Genomic DNA, 19,558 nt, shown 5'->3' with positions numbered 1-19,558 from the left:
ATTGCCTTGGCTTTACTAATGGACACGTTCATGTATATCAACAAGAATGCCAGAAATAAAATGATAGCCATTTAGACAATTCCTACATGAAAAATAATAGTTTCAAAATAAAATATTGGTGTAGATGATCTAAGAAAATTAATAACTCTCAAATTAAATGCATGTGAACCTAGAACAGTTTAATTTTTCAGGTGGAAAAATGTTTCATTTTAAAAGACTAATGAATGAATCATCAGAACTAGTAAGCTACTGTTTACTTAATTGCCTATGGGTTTCCCTACCCGTTGGTCAAATCGAAAGTGGGCAAGCATGCAACTCATTGTGTACTGCTCCATGAGATGAAACTGGTCGATTACTGTTTTTCAGAGAAAATCACTCCCAGCATGTTTCTGTAAGTATACTGACAGTCATTCAGAGTATTTTTTAACGTTCCCCCAGATAATTTGCCCAGTGGCTTCCTTTTCTATATCCTCTTGGCTTATTCGGTCCTCTATAGGAGGCAAGAACCATATCACCAGATTAGACAACAGCCCTATTGCCCCTTTCTTCCAATCTAGAGACTCTAATCAGCTCATTCATCCCCTTAGAAGGTGAGAGTCAGGAAACAGAGAGTGGTCCAATCTGTTGATTTTGTGGAGATCCTCTTCCATGCCACGTAGCCTATCCAGATAGCTGGCTTGCAAACTTGCAATGGCTACAAGTCAGTGAAAGACATATGTGCTAATGTTTCCCCTGACTCAGTGGTGTACAACTGTATGTAGTGAAAGCCTGCCTGGCTACGTCTGTGAATTACCCGCTACTCTCTAGTAGAATGTCAAACCACCTCCACACCCCAGGATAAGCTACCTAGCATTGGATACTCACTTCCATCATCCCTCACTAATTCACTTTGGTACCTGTACTGTAGGTAGGACACAGATCATCTGTATTCCAGGGTCATCAGTGATTCAGAGTTTGTGGGCATTTCATTTTTCTCTACAGTTGTTTGATGATTGTTGAGCTAGTGGGGTGCTTCTCCCTTTACAAAAATGCATATAATTTTTTTTTTATTCCGTTGAGGCTTTTTTGTCAGTTTTTGTGACCGTTTATTGGATTTAATAGATGTTTACTCATTTAGCCAGAGCAGAACTCTTGCCATCGAGTCAGAAGGGTTAAAACCAAATACCTTGCTATACTGACAACAAATCGAAAGTTTCACATTTTGCTGGTATAAAGAGGGGGAGTGACAGAGTGATATAGTCATGTATTGGCTGACATTGTTATTCTACAGTAGCTGGTTTCTTTGTTCATTTCTCAGCTAAGGTACCTTCTTTGTGGAATTTGCATGTTTTCCATGTGACTGAATGGGTTTTTGCTACGGTCTGCATATTTTTTGTTTACATATTCTACAGCCATGCTGACAGGTAGAGTGGTAGTGCTAAAGTCACCCTATGTGTATGTGCATGCCTGTCCTAAATCAGAACAGTAAGAAAGAGGTTAAAGAGAGGAAGCTGTGCTAGGCACGAGCAATTAGGGGATGTAATCAATGCTTTATTTTAGGTGCTATTTGCTCCCAGTCTACTGCTGAAGGCATAGCTGCAATAGCATTGCAGCACCAAAACATTTAAACAGCCCTGTTGCTATTGAGGCTGTAATTTTCATGAGCTGTAGCAAGGAGAGCCATACCACAATTTAGCAAAGCTCCTTCTAACAGTTTTAGGCTCCCTCTGAAACTATATCAAGGAGCTCTACTAAACTTCAACAAGGGGCTCATAGCTAGAGCTGATATGGTATATAGAATGACATTTATTTCCTTCTTGAAATGTAGAAAAGAACTTGAGCTCATACGAAACACCAAATGACTTTTATTTTATTTATTTTTTTGGTCCTAATGTGAGTGAGCAGAGGATTTTTTTTATTGTTGTTGTTTTTTGTTTTTGATCCACTGCTCTAGTTTGACCTAAATAGAATCACTGCCCTTGGTAACAAACAACCTAACTTCAGCTTTGGCCTTAGTGGACTGATGTCTCGGGTTCCTATTAGATAACCGAAGACGCATTCTATCGAATGCGTCTTGGTCGAACTTAAAACAACGAAAAGGCAAAATAACAATGCGGCTTTTAAGTGAATTATTTCCCAGGGAAAGAATTCACTTGGCTGCTTCCGTTACTTTGCCATTTTCGGCGCTGTAGTGCGATCTCGGAGTTGGTATATTTAAGAAGGGGGGTGTGGGAGTATTCTTTCAATATTTTTTTCTTTTTTTGCAACAGCGATTTTTTTTTCCCTTGGAAAAAAATCGCTGTTCTGAGCTTTAGAGATTGCAAGCTTTTGCTTACATGGGGTCGATTATTCATTTTTCGCCTTTTTAAGCATTCAATGATATAATATAGACCCGATGTCTCATCTGGGGATGGTTCTTGCTTTTTATCCTATTGCTTGCAGTAATAGGCTTCATTTCCCTATGTCCCTGAATTGAGTAATCTGAATATAGAAAACGAATGGGTGGATGGATAGTAACTGAACAGAGATACACATGCTTTAAAAGGACATGGCAGCATCACAATTGTTCTCTAAATGACAATTGTAACTGAGGGACGAAGAAGGGCAGAGTAAAAATTTTTGTCATAACTTGGTAATGAGTGCATTTCTTTATGAATAATGAAAACTCATGTAGACTAATTTAAATGTATGATGATTCAATTTTGTCTTTATTGTTGCCATTGTAATTGCTGCCTAAATTGTTCTTTTTCTTTAGCAGTTTAACACCCGTTATGTATCCCCTTGAGAATGGGACATGGATGTTACACATAGTGGAATTGCTCATTTAATAAACAGGTAGAGTTTGTTGACACTGAACTTCCTTTTGCCAGTTTGAGCAAAGCTCACTCACTGCTCTCCCACCTTAAAGACCTTCAGAGGGAAGTTAACTCCTGGCAGGTCTTCAGACCAAAGCATCGTCTGGTTGACAATCACTAGAACTTTAGATGTGTCACTTCGCTCTTGAGGTGAATCTCTTGACGTTTATGTCTCGACCATGTATAACAACTTGGTTATGACTGGACACCAAAACATAATCTTCTGTATTTCTGCCAAATACATCTACCTGTCTCAAAAAAATTGTTAATATTTTATTCACAACTTCAACCATTACTAAGATTTTGTAGTCCATACCTAGTAATATAACTGGCCTCTAGCTTTTCATTTCCTTCCAGGATATAGATTACAAAATCTCTGTAAGAATTGCAGTTAGAATTCTTTTCATTTTAGCATTATTTAACCATTTATTCATTCAAATTTTATGAAGACTGGTTAAGGAGAGATTAATTAAAACCAAAAGATGAAGGGCTAATGATGAAGGAGCAAGATAGTGGACTATGTTCATAGAGGTTTAAAAAGTATATAGAAAAAGTAAGAGAAACAGACAAATGCAGGTTCTGTAAAACAAAACTAGAAACAGTTACACATCTCATTGCTGGTTGCAATACATTCATGGCTGAGGGTTTGTATACTGAAAGGCACAATAATGTGGCAAGACTGTTGCAAAGGAGATAGTGCAAAACGATAATATAGAAGTATTTGAGAAACATTGAAAATGTAAACCATAAAGCATTATTTTATGAAGTTTGGATCACATGAGATCACCCAATACCAACAGTTGAGAAAACAGAAGAAAGCCAGATATAATTCCAGGTTATTACTGTTAGGTTATGTGCCTCTGCTGTTGTTGTTGTTGTTGTTGTGTCTTTCGGCTTTTCCTGGTTAGGGGTTGCCACAGCGGAACTCCGGTCCGCTAATGATTGGTAGTTGATTTTTACATGCCGAGTTACCAGCCCTGATGCACAACCTTCAATGAAGGTACGCCCATTCACACATGTCTCCATGCAGAAGATGCTCTAGCTGAGAATCGAACCAGACAGCGTCTTACTGTGAGGAGACAACGCTACAGCAGCACCACCAATGTGCCTCTGTATCCATTCTTATTATACTGACCATATTTAAGATTTCTGTGTCAAAAGCACATTATCATATCCTTTGAACAGAGAAGTTCTGTCTCCAGGAAATCTGAAGTGTGTAGGGCACTGTTAACTTCAGTTTTTCATAGGTTCATAGGTGTGTACTAGGCTAATGGACCTGTAGCCTTTACAAGCCTAGCCCAAAAAAATTGCCCAGACACCATGCCACCTGTTAGTTCACAGTGCCCCTATCCAGTAGGGCAACTGGAGTGATCCCTGGGATGAACTTTCTGTTACCCATCCACTAGTCAAGATTTATCTTGAAGAGGGCCAGTGAGGTGCTCTGCTTGACATGAATGGGAAGCTTATTCCAGAGTATGGGCAGTCTTTGGGAAATGAACCTGTCCCTCCAGCATGTTCTGTTAATTGTGGTAATCAGGTTGTGATCTCTAGAGCATGTGGCATGGGAGGATTGGGATTTCTTTTGGTGTGGCATTTCAAGTAGGGCTGGGTTGGACATGGCTTTGTAAGTCATGAAGAGATCACCTCTAAGTAGATGATAAGAGACTGAGAACCGCTGAAGTTTCTTGAGTTTGTCCATGTAGGAGATGTGCTTAAGGCCTAGGATCTTTTTTGTGAGGTACTTTTGCGGCCTCTCCAGCTGTTGTAGGTGTCTGGTCAGGTACATGCCAAAGAGGGTGTTATAGTCGATGATTGGTCTAATGAGGGATGAGTAGAGAGGGATGATTACCTCTTACTTCCTGGATGTGAAACCTTTGGTTATACGATATGTCATGTAGAAGGACTTTCTGACTACAGTGGCAATGTGGTGGTCGAAGGTGAGGTGGCTGTCGACCTGGGTGCCCAGATCTCTTATGGCTGCTTCAGTGTTCAATGAGCTCCCATCAACATGGTAATTCATGGGAACTGAATTTTGTCTGACATTGCAGAGAATTAAGGGGTGCGATCTTCTGAAAACATAATGAAAGCCTTTTGTGATGCATGAAGTACACCCAAGACTTTTACTGCATTCTTTCTCTAGCAAAGGTTTCCTCTTTATGTGGATACTACAACATGGATTGAAACATTTTTAATTTACTTATTTAATTCAATTTACCCTTTGTTGTGGGCCCATTCTGTTAGTCCATTGACTTTTGTTCCACACCATTAATTGAGCACATTTATCACTTCCTATATGTTTTACATTATGTTAATCACCACATAGTCTAATATTTGATTAAACAGATTCTCTCTTTCCTAGTTATATATCATATAATGTTATTATTCTCTAAACATGTTCTCTCCACCTCATATCCACAACAGTTAACCTTCCCATCCTTACCAGTGCTACATCTACCCCGGGATTCAGTAAACTCCGTGCAGGAATAGTGCTATTCATGCACGGAGTGAACTGTATCTGTTTAGCGTTAGCATTAACAGGAGCGTGCCTTGCATATTTATGAAGGCAAGCTACTGCTAAGGCTAAATAGACATGAAGAGTACTGAGTGTAGGAGAAATATTTACCTGTTTACATTGGTCTTAAGATCTGTGGATAACAAAAAAAGCATGGAATTCTAGGTTATTACTGTTAGGTTATGTGCCTCTGTATCCATTCTTATTATACTGACCATATATAAGATTTATGTGTCAAATGCACGTTATCATATCCTTTAAAAACATTTTCTTGTATGTGGCAGGGCCACATAAGTTCTGTCTCCAAGAAATCTGTAATGTGTAGGGTACTGTTAACTTCAATTTTGTCTGACATTGCAGAGAATTAAGGGGTGCGATCTTGTGAAAACATAATGAAAGCCTTTTTGTGATGCATGAAGCACACCCAAGGACTTTTACTGCGTTCTTTCTCCATCAAAGGGTCCCCCTTAACGTGGATACTACAACATTAATTTGAAAAATTATAATTTACTTATTTATTTAAATTCACCCTTTATTGACTATATGTAAACACATGCTCTCTTCTCCCTTGTAAATGATATTTCTGCTAAAACAGTAACACCTTATTTTTTTTCTAAATTTCTTTAGTAAATTTCTTGTTCCATATCATAATACTCACTTGTATTATTCTCTAAGTTGGCTAATACATTTCTATATATTTTCCCAGTCTTCACTTTCTCTTCCTTCCTTATGTCATCCTGCCATTGAAAAAAAACACTTTTTATACTTCTTTTAGATCCAATCTACCTTTCAGATATTTTTTTATAGAAGTCCTTCATGGTTATATGATCTTCCCATAACTGCAATACTTCTCACTCTCTAGTTTCATCATATAATCTCTCATCTATTCTTTTTATTCCTTTTCCTGTTTAATATATTCACTTTCTTCCACCACCTCCATCCATCCATATTGCTGAATGGTCTGAAAAAAAGAATGTTTCAACTGTATCATCATCTACTACCCCCAAATCTTCTGATAATACAAAATAATCAATTTCAGATTCAAGTGCCCCCTTCAGATAGTCCATTGACTTTTGTTCCACACCATTAACTGAGCACATTTTATCACTTCCTGTAATTTTTACAACTTCCCCTTTCTTTTTACATTTTGCTCTTAAATCACAAAGTCCCCTACAATTATAATTTTTATGTTAATCACCACATAGTCTAATACTTGATGAAATAGATTCTCTCTTTCCTTGCTAGTTATATATCATATAATGCTATTATTCTGTAAACACGTTCTCTCCATCTCACATCCACAGCAGTTAACCTTCCCATCCTTATCAGTGCTAGATCTACCCTGGGATTCAATTAATTTCATGCAGGAATAGTGCTATTTCTGCACAGAGTGAACCGTATCTGTTTAGCATTAGCATTAACAGCAGCGCACCTTGCATATTCATGAAGATGCACTACTGCTAAGGCTAAACGGACACAAAGAGTACTGAGTGCAGGGGGCATGTTTAAGTAGTGCATGCATACATAACATGCCTGCTGCACTCAGAAAGTAAAAGTATTTCAGTGTCTGTGGACACTGAAATGAAATATAAAATGAGTAATTCAGTGTCTGCAGACACTAAAATAGCTAGGGGAGCAAGAAACAATGCAGGGGGTATGTGATAGGGTTCTGTCACATACCCCCTGCATTGTAAAAGTGCTGTATGGCCATAGCCATCAACTGTATAGGATTCTGCAGAATGCCCAGATGCCTACCTCACATACTTCACATCCTCCTAGAGCAAGAAGGCTGTATAAAGCCATAAATAGTGGGGGAAGAAAGGCATTAAAATAGGGACACTTTATAAATATTGCACTGACAAACCCAGAAAGTCGATAGAATAAAAGGTTTGCAGTAGCACGGACTTCCCAAAGTGTATGAAGACTGAAACACAAATGTCTGCCATCTGAAAATGATGTATGGCCATAGCCATCAAGTGTACAGGTTGTTGCAGAATGCCCAGATGCCTGCCTCACATACTTCTCAGCCTCCTAGAGCAAGAAAGATGTACAAAGCCATGAATAGTGTGTGTGTGTGTGGGGGGGGGTTAAAAATAGGGACACCTTCTAAATATTGCACTGACAAACTCAGGAAACCAATAGACTAAAAGGTTTGCAGTAGCACGGACTTCCCACAGGATATGAAAACTAAAACACAAATATCTGCCATCTGAAAGTGCCGTATGGCCATTGCTGTGAACTGTACAGGTTGCTGCAGAATGCACAGATGTCTGCCTCACATACTTATTAACTTCCTAGAGCAAGAAAGCTGTACAAAGCCATAAATAATGGGGGGGACAAAGGCACAAAAATAGGGGCAGTTTTTAAATATTGCACTGACAAACCCAGAAAGTTGATAGAATAAAAGGTTTACAGTAGCACTGATTTCCTTAAAGGTATGAAGTCTGAAATCCAAATGTCTGTCAGTAGGTTCTGAGTTAAACCCCGAGTGATTTGCCAGTGATTTACTTGAAAACCACAGTCACACTTCTTAACTTTGTAAGGCCAATAATTAAAACCTGTTTCTATGTGTCCTTTTAAAATTTCCCTTACTGTATCTGACAAGGAGTACAGATACATGTAAGTAAATTGGGTTTATGAATTTATATTATTTTTTTCCATTCTAAGGTATGTTTAAGCATAGCTAAGCGGGTGTGCACATTAAGCAATGCTCAGCAATTACCTCTATAAACACTGTTCAACCCAGCTTAACGGGTTTGTGCATTGTTAAGTTGTGCTCAGCTTTTTCAAAATGGTCCAGTGACAGCAGAGGGCAGGAATATGGCCTTATTTAAACCATGCAGGACGAAATACAACCATAACCTGTTTAGTCTGATCTCTTCAGGAACATGTCTGGCATTGGAGAGGGAATGCACTTTTGGGCACATCGCTGGGGTATCCTGGAGTCCAGGGTAATGCTGGACTCCTCGTAGAACACCATGATGACAGACTGCTGCAGGGCCAGTACCAGTGCTCTCAGTACAAAGTGGAGGCCTGGGACCATCTGGCATGCAACCTCACCAGTGCCACTGGAATCCCCCAAACTGGTGAGCAGGTAAGGCATCATTATGCCGACCTAAAGCGTAGGCTGGAGGAGATAACTGGGACTGGCATGCTCCAGGAGTTTGTAAGTATCCCAGGTAGAGCTGTACCAAATCCTAGCCTGAGTATGTGATAGACAGGTATGCATGATGTTTGTTTTTCACCCGTACAGTTACAGAAGTGAGGGCTATGAACATCGAGGCCCATGCTGACAGACTGACAAGGATGTGCAGACAAGCTGGTGAGCACAGCTCTATCTTGCAGTATATAGTGTCATAAAGTAGAAGGAGTACATTGTTTACTGCCAGTAGGTATATTGTGTATTGTGTCTAATGACTAAAACACATTTGTCACACTAAAACATATCCGCAGGATGTCCATTAATAAAAGTGTCATTTCACTGTAATAAAAATATACAACAAACTGTTGTGTTTACTCTGGTATGTTGCTGCAGAAATAGAATGTGTACAGGTTATTAACAGCAAATATGGCATTGACAGCATGAAATAACTCAGGCTGTTCTGGGAAACAGCTAGTATGCATTGCAGTCTTGTATTAATCTTTGCTTTACAGATTGTACTATTTCAAAGGAGTAATACACAGTACAATAACTATTAGCCATGCATGAATCCCAGGATTACAAGATCAGACTGTCCAACCAAGAGGGTATTAGTCAGAAATCAGTCAAGCAAAAAACAACAGTTCCCAAGTAGCGTAGTGTGATGGAAAACAGCATTGTTGTTCATTTTAGCACACCCAGACATGGTTCGAATCCAGTGAGTGGTACAGGGATGTGTGCATATATACAGAGTAGAAGCCCTGAATATTTGTAGAAACAGTCAGAAAGTGTTATCAGATATTTTCCCCACAGCTCTCACATGTAAAGAAATGCATGTAGTAGCTGTAGGAAGGGTATACTAATACACCTGAATATGTGTAGAAACAGTCAGAAAGTGTTAATAAATATTTTCCCCACAGGTCTCACAGGTAAAGAAATCTGTGCAGTAGCTGTATAAAGGGTATACTAATGCACCTGAATATTTGTAGAAACATTCAGAAGGTGTTAACAGATATTCCTCCACAGGTCCTACAGGTAAATAAATGTGTGTAGTATCTGTATGACGTGTATACTAATACACCATGTACAACTGTTCCAGTGTCCAACCCCATATGCTTGCAAATATCAGCAAGATAGGTACATACACCATGCCCTCTTCCCAATACATCTCTCAAGTCTCACACTGTCATGGCTAGTGGTCACTGCCACTAATCACCTTGGACACAGATAGGAATCCAGGTGAACTATGCTAGTAGTAGACTCATACAAGATCATTTCAGGGTATCCCTTCTATGTCAAGTATGTAACCCTGACATGTATAAGCCCCCTCCACTAAAGTAGCCACAGTGTAGCCAGTCTGTGCCATACCATTACAGGAAGACAATCTAACAGGTATGCATGTTCATAGGTTCATAGGTAGGTACTAGGCTATCTGCCCGAGGGCATTTATAAGCCTAGTCAGAGTGTGTCAGCTTTCGCCGCCCCATTGATTAATTAACTGAGCCTCTGTCAAGCAGATCCAATGAAGTGATCCCAGGGGTGTATTTTCTGTTACCCATCCACTCATCAAGGTTTCTCTTGAAGAGTGTTAATGAGGTCTCTGCCTAGTGTAGTTAGGAATTTTGTTCCAAAGCATGGGGAGTCTCTGTGACAGGAATCTATCCCTCCAGCATGTTCTATTTATTGTTGTGGTGAGGTTTATCTCACTAGAGTGTGTGGCTCGCAGTGACTTGGATTTCTTTAGGTGGAGCATGTCCATCAATTCTGAGTTGGACATGGCTTTGTAAGTCAGGCAGAGATCACCTCTGAGTAAACGATATGCCACTGAGTACAGCTGGAGTTTTTTCAGTTGGGCTGCATAGAACATATGTTTGAGGCCAGTAATCCTCTTGGTGAGGTAGTTTGTGGTCTTTCCAGCTGTTGGAAGTGTCTTGTGAGGTACATCCCAAATGGGGCATTGTACTCTATGATGGGTCTGATGAGTGACGAGTAGAGTGGCACTATAACCTCTTTATTTCTAGATTTGAACCCTTTAGTAATTAGCTGGGCCACATAGAAGGATTTCCTAACTACTTTGGCAATATGATTGTCAAAGGAGAGATTACTATCTACCCGGGTCCCCAGATCTCTTATTACCTCTTCTGTATTAAGGGTCTGCCAGCTATGTGGTAATTTGTGGGTGTTTTGTTTTTCCCAAAATGGGATTACTATGCATTTTTTGGCATTTATCTTGAGGCCATGACTTTGACACCAGGTGTCTGTCTCATTAAGGCTTTTTTGAAGGATGTCCATGTCAGCCAGAGAGTCAATTATGGCTCCCAGTTTGCAGTCATTGGCGAACTTGGTTAGCCCTAGTCCTCCTGTGTTTGCCTGTACTTCTGAGAAGTATATGCCGAACAGTAATGGTCCCAGGACCGAGCCTTGCAGGACACCACTTGTGACTGGTTTAGAGTAGGACCTGGAGCCCGCTGTTCTTACCGTGTGAGTTTTGTCTGTAAGCCAGTTGGCAACCCATCTTGTGATATAGGGGTTTATGTTCAGGCTGGAGAGTTTTTCTATAATACCCGAGTGAGGAATGGTGTTGAACACCTTGGCGAGATCAAGGTAGGCTTTGTGAACCACCTTGCCTTCGTCTATGGCCTTGGTGACTGTCTCGAAGAAGTCAATCAGGTTTAGTAGGCACGATCTGCCCTTAATAAAGCTGAACTGGGTCGGGTCAAGTGTTTGGAGGTTCCCAATGTCTTTGTTAATGAGTTCCATGATGATGCGCTCCATAGCCTTGCAAACCAGGCTAGTCAGGTTTATAGACAATAGTTACCAGGGCCAGTTGTGGCCCCTCTTTTGTGGAGCAGAATAACCATTGCTGTGCGCCATTCTATGGGCACATAGCCTGTGGAAAAGCTGAGGTTGAACAGCGTGTTTAGGTGGGGGGTTAGTTCGTTCTGTAGTTCATGCAAGACGCAGCCTGTGACACCATCTGGCCCCATTGATGCTGTGTTTTTGGCTTTTGAAAGGGCTGTTTTCACCTGTGCTTCTGTGATTTCTGGGACACTACACTTTTCCAGTATTGTTGTGGGCCCTTTTGAAGGTGAGAGGGAGGTGAAGTTTGCACTGAATCTATCTGCCAGGATGTTGGCAAAATCAGTAATTTCAGTATACTTTGTGCTATTTTGCACTAGCTTAGAGCATATCTGCGAGTTGCCACTTAGATTATTGACATAGCTAAAGAAGGCTTTGTGGTTATCTTTCAAATCCTTGGCTATTTTTCTTTTGAAGTTAGTCTTGGATGATTTTATGAGGGACCTTAGTTTCTTACTGATACTGATCAGGGATGTCTTTCCTTCTTGGGATTTGCTTTTTTTCTAAACTAGTTTCCTCCTTTTGTTGTATAACCTGTTTATGGCAGGGGTCCACCAGACTGGTTTCCTTCTCTTAGGGGAGTGAGTCTTGGTTTTGTTACAAATGGCATGATCCATGCATCCTTGTAGGTGCTCATAGAGTGCAATTGTAAAGGATTATGCATCTTGGCCAGTGTTATCCTTTAGCTTGGGGGCTGTGAAACTTACCATCTCTGCCTTAAGTAAGGTGAAATTTTCTTTATAAAAGTTTTTCACTGTGGTTTCCTTGGTTGGGGGTGGTGGTTGGGGGTGGTCATCCAGAGTGATTAGTTTATGGTCTGATCTAACCAGTGATGGGTTGACCTCCGGTGTGGAACACCTGTCGCCCATATTGGTGATGACCAGATCCAATATGTTGTGGCCTCTGGAAGGAGAGTTTACCAGCTGATCCAAGGCATTTGAGTTGATAAATTCCAGGAAGCACTGAGCCTGGGAGTTTGTACTCAAGTAGTTTTCCCAGTTAATGGAAGGGTAATTGAAATCACCCAATATCATGGTGTTCTGTAGGACCTTCCTGTTTTCCAGTGTCTCCAGAAAGGCGGAGTGGTGGTCCTGGGTCATGGAGGGTGATCTGAAGCAGGCCACAATTTGCATGGCAGATTTGCCCGATTTTATTTGCACATGGATGATCTCAGAGGAATCATGCTGTGCCACTAACCTGGAGGTGTGGTTATCCTTGATGAATATGGATACACCCCCTCCTTTTGTGTTTCGGTTCATGTTCTGTGGCTGAAATGTGTGGTATGAGTTGTAGCCCGGTAGTGCTGGAGTGCTCTCTGGAGCCTTGAACCAGGTTTCAGTTACTGCACAGATGTCGATGTTCTCCATACTTAGGAGTGCTTTGAGCGCATGCATTTTGAGATTTAAACTCCTGGCATTGAGTAGCATAACCCTCATTTTTTTACTTGTGCTGTTTACAGAGGTGGGTTTGAAGTTTGAGCCTTGCCTAAAAAAGGCATTATGTGGACAGCAAGAGCCTTGGCCAGTACTCGAAAGCCAAGTGGTGACAGGTGCAAGCTGTCTGTTGCAAAGCAACGCGGCTTGTCGAGCATGTCCTTCCAGGCTGACAGACACTGGATCCCCTTTGAATGACACCAGAAGCTTAGCCAATTGTTGAAATTGATCATTTTTTCTTTATACTGAGGTATCATTCTTGGTGAGGGCAGGATGCTACTCAGGGTCAGAGTCATACTCACCTGGGCTACATGATCGGAGAGCTCTTCCATGTCTCTTTTCATGTAGTCCAGGGAGGTACGTCTCAGGTCATTCACACCAACATGAACAATGACAGAGTGATATCTGTACTTGTTCTGGAGTGACCTGAGTGCTTGTGTTATGTGACGGATTCTGGCTCCCGACAGGCAGCTAACAGTAACCTTCTCCTTGTCCAGCCTAGTGATTGGGGTGTCAGTGTGCCTGACTATAAAGTCACCTATTGCTAGTGTGTTAGGTATGTTATTTCACCTTAAGGGCTGTGATTGTGCGGCACATTGATTTTGTGTTTTATGTGGTGTCTGGTTTGTGATGGGAGGTGCAGGTTTTTTGGGTGTCTGCTTTGGAGCTCTCTGATGCTTTTGCTGTTTTTTATTTAGAACATCTGAGTATGATTTTGTGTATTTATGTGTATTTTTTGCCAGTGCTGGTTTAGTAGGTCTATGTGAGGCTGGAGGTGTGGTGCAAGTGTTAACCTTCTTCTCATGACTGTCTGTTCCAGTTTTGGGTGGAGAGACATTAGCCTCCATTTTGGCTGTATAATTGCATCTCTCACATATGTTAGTGTTTTGTGGTAGGAGGAAAGGACTGTCTGTGTACATGAGGCAGTTGTAACATTGCCTCAGGATACCCACGTTCACCAGCTGGACTGGAAAGTACACCTGAAGTTGCCCTTTGGTCATGCCTGAATAGTAGGGTGAGCTGCTTAGTTACTTGGTTGGTGAGGGGTGGATAAAGAGCCTTGCCCAGCTGGGCAATCAAGTGTCGGGGTATATTAGTGCTTGCTATTAGGTCTGAGCAAGTGCTGGACTGTAGGATGCTTTTTGAGTGCTCAGGTTGAAAGTTAGGCTAGTTTCAAGTGAAAAACTGAAGATGAGACTTAGTGGAGCCTAGCTAACCGGTGCTGCCCAGCACACAAAACTGTGCAAACGCGTTTTTTAAACTGCTAACTTCTGGGCTGGAACCACTTCTCCAGGGACAGATGTTTGCTCAAAGTTCCCCTCTCTCAAAGGTGAACAGAGAAACTTCTCTCTATCCAAGTAAGGTATGGGCTACTCAGAAACTTGTAACACAGGCCTGAATGCAGCACTAGCCTGAAAATTGGACTATACTAGTTTAGAAAGGCAGGAAACAAGAACATTTTTTTTTAAAAGATAAGGCAAAAACAGTAAAAAGTACACTTAAAACAGCTTTAAACGACTACAAGCAATCCGAAAAGGCTATCACACTTTAGTGTGTAGCCTACAACACTTAAACAATTTATTTAAACAAAAAACAACTTTTTAAAAGTGCAGGCAGTCAAATAAATACAATATGTGAAACAAACAAGCTTTTAAATCACAATAAGTGCTGGAAAATCAGTGTTTAGGCGGAAAACAGTTAAGTACAGCAAGAAAATACAGAAAACTGATACTCAATCACTCCAAAGTCTCTCTTTTAAGCTAGAAGGCATGCCACAGAAACTATGGGCTGTAGGTAGATGTAAAGTTAGGGAAGACATGTATAGTATTGAGTAGTACTGTTGTGAAAAATAGAAGCCAACACAGTTGTTAATGGACTTTCTATTCTCTACACCCACTCATCATCTGCATCTAAAATAATTATTCATATACTACGAGAATGTTGTTCTCAAAAACTATTGTTGAGACATGTGTTCTACTATTGTTCATATATTTCATTGGTTGCATATTAACATACCTTGTTCAAATACCATTACTGGTGGCCTGTTGCCATCAATGCAACTTGCACACTGTTAAAATGTTTACTGTTGTTCCATTTATGTATGTGTTCTGTTTGCTATGCAACTGTTTCAAATCTGTTGGTTTCAGTTAATGGGAACACCCATACATGCTGTTATAAATAATTTTGAAATGTGTTGTTTATGACTAACCAATATATCCTGGCAAACCACAACACCATATCACATTTGGGAAGACCAATCCTGACGGATCTGCCTGTCCCATCCCACCTGGCCGTGGCACCGGGCCCAAGCACATCTAGGACCCAACCTGGAACACCCTCCTCTGCTGGTCCTGCACCATCTTCAGGTGGAACTGCCTCAGGGGACGGGGTACCCCCCTCCTTGAAGCGGGTGCAGAGAGGAGCCTGTCACCCACCAACAGTTCCTGGGTATGGCACACAGCATCATCCACTTAGAGTTGGGTGGGCAGCTGCACCAGATGGAGGGCTGCTTGGCATGCCTGGAGAGACAGGCTGCCCCTCTTGTCTAGCCCCCAGCACAGCCACCTACAGGCCCGTGAAGGTGCAGTGGTTACTGCCCATGGGTGGGAACCTCATTCCCACTGTATCCATTTTGGGGCTCATGGGCCTCTGATTTCCAACCACTCTCCCCATCCAAGGTGTTTACCCTCCCTCATGTGTCATATACCACCCCTGTCTGCCGTCTTGTGTTCTTGTCTGTCTGCAAATGCTACCTATCCTACCCAACCTACCTCCCCAGACATACTCACAGCCCTTCCCCAACATCTCACTCCCACCTAAAAAAAAGGGTATCTGTCCTGCAAAAAAATAATTGCCCCATACATAGCTCTACATTTTTCCCCCATGTACAGTGAAAATAATCAATCTACCCATAAATTATTCTCCAAATGTCTGTTGCCAACAGCCCTCCCTGTGGGGTCTGAGACTGTAAATTCAAAATTCTCACATTATCCACAGTTATTGCTGCAGAATAAATGTAGAGCTATGGTCCTTTATTACACCTGTCCTGTACATCCCTAGCTGGTTTTCCTAATGTTTTACCCCCTGCTTGCCCCCATTTCACCACTTTCCTATCACCCTTTTTTAATTTCTTTAATTAAAATTAGCGCAGGTGTAAGCGGGAGTAAGCAGTGCTAAGTGAAGCTAAGAGGGCTTAACCATCTATTAGCATCACTAAACTCTGGGCAAAACTGTGCATACCCACTTACCGCTTACAACTGCTTAAAAGTGCCTTAATCACTCTGTCTCCATCAGCCCTTGCTCTGCCCAGCAACAAAATAATCAGCCCTGCCAAATTTCAAACCTGGGATACTACGCACTACAATCACAGCAATGTACCACTACACTATCTGAGCAGTGGGAATCTGTAATGCTTTTACTAACATATCATGCATTCTGGTCAGTTAACATTAATGAAAAATGTCATCACTTCCAAGTCTGGAAGCATGACCCTGTTCATTGCAATCACAGCAACATACTTCTACACCATCTGAGCTGTAGGAATTTGCAATGTTTTAACAAACATATTAACATGAGAGAAAAATATATATCCATAGTACTCTTATATACATATATGTTTGCCTGTTCGGCATTTCCTGATTAGGGGTCACCACAGCGGCACTCCGGTCCACTAAAGATTGGCAGTAGATTTTTATGGTGCCGAGTTGCCAGCCCGATGCCCAACCTTCAGCGAAGGCACGGCCATTCACACATGTCTTTTAGAGGCAACTCAACTGCGGGGAGGACATGCAGACTCCACACAGAAGGCACTCCAGCCGATATATATATATATATATATATATATATATATATATATATATATATATATATATATATATATATATATATATATATATATATATATATATATATATATATATATATATATGTTCCCTTTTAAGTAAGCGATTGCTTGCTATAGCGAATGCTGTTTTGTCGAAACAGCAAAATCCCAAAGACAGAGAGCAGTGATTTGCTTCACAGGGAAAAAAAAAAATCACTGGACCATTTTTGGGACTTAGCCGTTTCCTCCACTGTGGTGTGATCTCAGAGTTGGTATATATAGGTAGGGGGGGGGTGAAGCCCCACACTTTATTTTGTGTTTTTTTTTTTTTTTTTTTTTTTGCGGACCAGCGATTTTTTGCCTTGGGGGAAAAAAAATCTCTGTTCCATTTGTTCGGAATTTTGCTTTTTCATTTTTTTTGGGGGTGGGGGTCGATTATACAGCATTTGCTTTTTTAAGCATTTTCTGTTATAATATAGACCCTATATATATATATATATATATATATATATATATATATATATATATATATATATATATATATATATATATATATACCAGGAGCAAAACTAATTTCAAGCAAGCCAACTTCCAACTAGAACTCAAAGCTTGCAATTGGTCTCCCCTAAAATACTTACCTTTTGATGAGGCTGTTTTATACTTTAACAACAAATTCCTCCAAATTCTCAACCACCATGCCTCCACAAGATTAATAAAAACCAAAGCAAAGATTGCTCCTTGGCTATCTAAAGAAACCAAACAAAAAATGCTACTTAGAAATAGGACTTGGGACAAATGGCGATCTACCAAAAACCTAGATGACCACCTGATCTTTAAACAACTTAGAAACGAAACAAAGAAACTAATATTCCAAGATAAAAAAAATTACTACTGGAAATTCCAATATACACAGCGTCAAAATCCTCAGAAATTCTGGGCCGGTATCAACAAACTTCTACACTCAGGCAATTCCAAAACACCCACTCCTTCTAACCTCACTCAAACTACACCCAAGCAAATTGCTGACACTTTCAACTCATTTTTCTCAGACACTGTCACTACCCTGGCATCAACCTTATCTCCTCAGTCCACTCAAGTACCTCTCTCCCTAAAAAATGAACCCCCCCCTCTTTCAAACTGCAACCTGTCTCAACAGATCTCATCTATACCTTACTTACAAAGCTTAAACCTTGTACCCCCTCAGCTGACCTTATCCCAACCGAGTACCTACAAATAGGAGCCAAAGCACTTGCCTTTCCTATCTCCATTTTAATTAACCGAACCATCACTGAAGGTACTATTCCTACTCTCTGGAAGGTCTCTCATATCATTCCACTTCACAAGGGTGGCAACTCTAACGAGCTCTCAAACTTCCGTCCCACAGCTTTACTTTCTCCACTAGCTAAAATCATGGAAAGACGTGTTCATAGGCAATTACCTGACCATCTCCTCCGAAACAATCTCCTAGCAGATTGCCAACATGGTTTTAGACCTCATCACAGTACCACCACTGCTCTCTTGTCATTCTCTGACAATATTAATAAAAATCGGAATAATAACCTACTTTCCTCAGCTCTTTTCTTAGACCTCTCTAAGGCCTTTGATATGGTCAACCATCCTCTCTTACTAAATATCCTTAAATCCTTCAATTTAGACTCTCAGGCTATCCAGTCATTTAATTCCTACTTAGACAATCGACAACAAGCAGTACTATGGGAAAATCACTTATCATCTCTTCTTCCTATCACAATAGGAGTACCACAAGGCTCAGTACTGGGACCTCTCCTCTTTTCTATTTTTATTAACAACCTAAATAAGTCCATTCCACAATCCATCTGTATACAATATGCAGACGATTCTACACTGATATGTTCAGCTCCCTCCCCAACTGAGCTTCAGGCTACTACACAAAAAGTCTTCCCAGCAGTTGAAAACTGGTTCCACCAATATTACCTATTACTGAATCCCAAAAAGACTAAATTATTACTCTTCACACCTACACAAAAGTCTTCTTCTTTTACCTTCAATATTACTTATAACAATGGCACTATAATATCCCCTGACCCCACCACTAAACTTCTTGGTGTCACAATAGACCACAATCTCAACTTTGATTCCCATATTAACTTAACCATCAAGTCAGTCAATAGGAAACTTGGATCTCTCTATAGGCTTAAACCCTACCTTACAACCTTAGCCAGAAGTACTTTAGCACAAACACACCTGCTCTCTACCCTTCTTTACGCCTCACCGATTTCTACAAACTTATCTAAATCTAATTTCAATAAACTCGCAACAGCATATAACAATATAGCCAGATTTGCAACAGGAGCCCCTTTTCGTACCCATCATTGCTCTAATCTTAAACAATTAGGCTGGCTAGAACTTCATAATCAAATTCTACTACAGCAACTAACCATCACCCACAAAATCTTCTATCAGCCTGCTAATACTACTATACTTAGCTCTCTTATTACTCCTTATAAAAACATCTCTTACTTACACTCTGCCACCAAGCTTCTAGCAGACTCCTATAAATCCAACAACAAAGCTGGGAACAGTTTGTTCGCCAACTGTATTGCACCTGCCCGGAACAAGCTTCCAAGTGAAATTACCACAATTACCTCTTTAAATACTTTCAAGAAGCATCTTAAAACTTTGCTTAATTCCCTATGGCTCTGCCCTTGTACTAACCCTGACTAAACTTTTTTTTCTCTCCACTACCATTTCCTTGACCTTCTAATCTTCACTTGCTTTCTACAGTTCCTTTGTTATTCTATTCTCTAATGATCAATTTTACTGAGAGTGGAAAAAAAAAAAAAACACCAATTTGTACTTCTTTATTTTGTTTAAGAATTTCATTATATACAACTGCACATTTGTAAATATTTCCTTTTGTATAACAAGTGCTGTATCTACTGTCTTTTTGTGGAGCTTTTCTCCCCGGGCCTCTACTGA

This window comes from Protopterus annectens, chromosome 6.part0 (genome assembly GCF_019279795.1).
Source record: "Protopterus annectens isolate FY-2018-M chromosome 6.part0, PAN1.0, whole genome shotgun sequence".
In the NCBI taxonomy this organism is placed as follows: domain Eukaryota; kingdom Metazoa; phylum Chordata; order Ceratodontiformes; family Protopteridae; genus Protopterus; species Protopterus annectens.
This window is presented reverse-complemented; position numbering follows the sequence as displayed.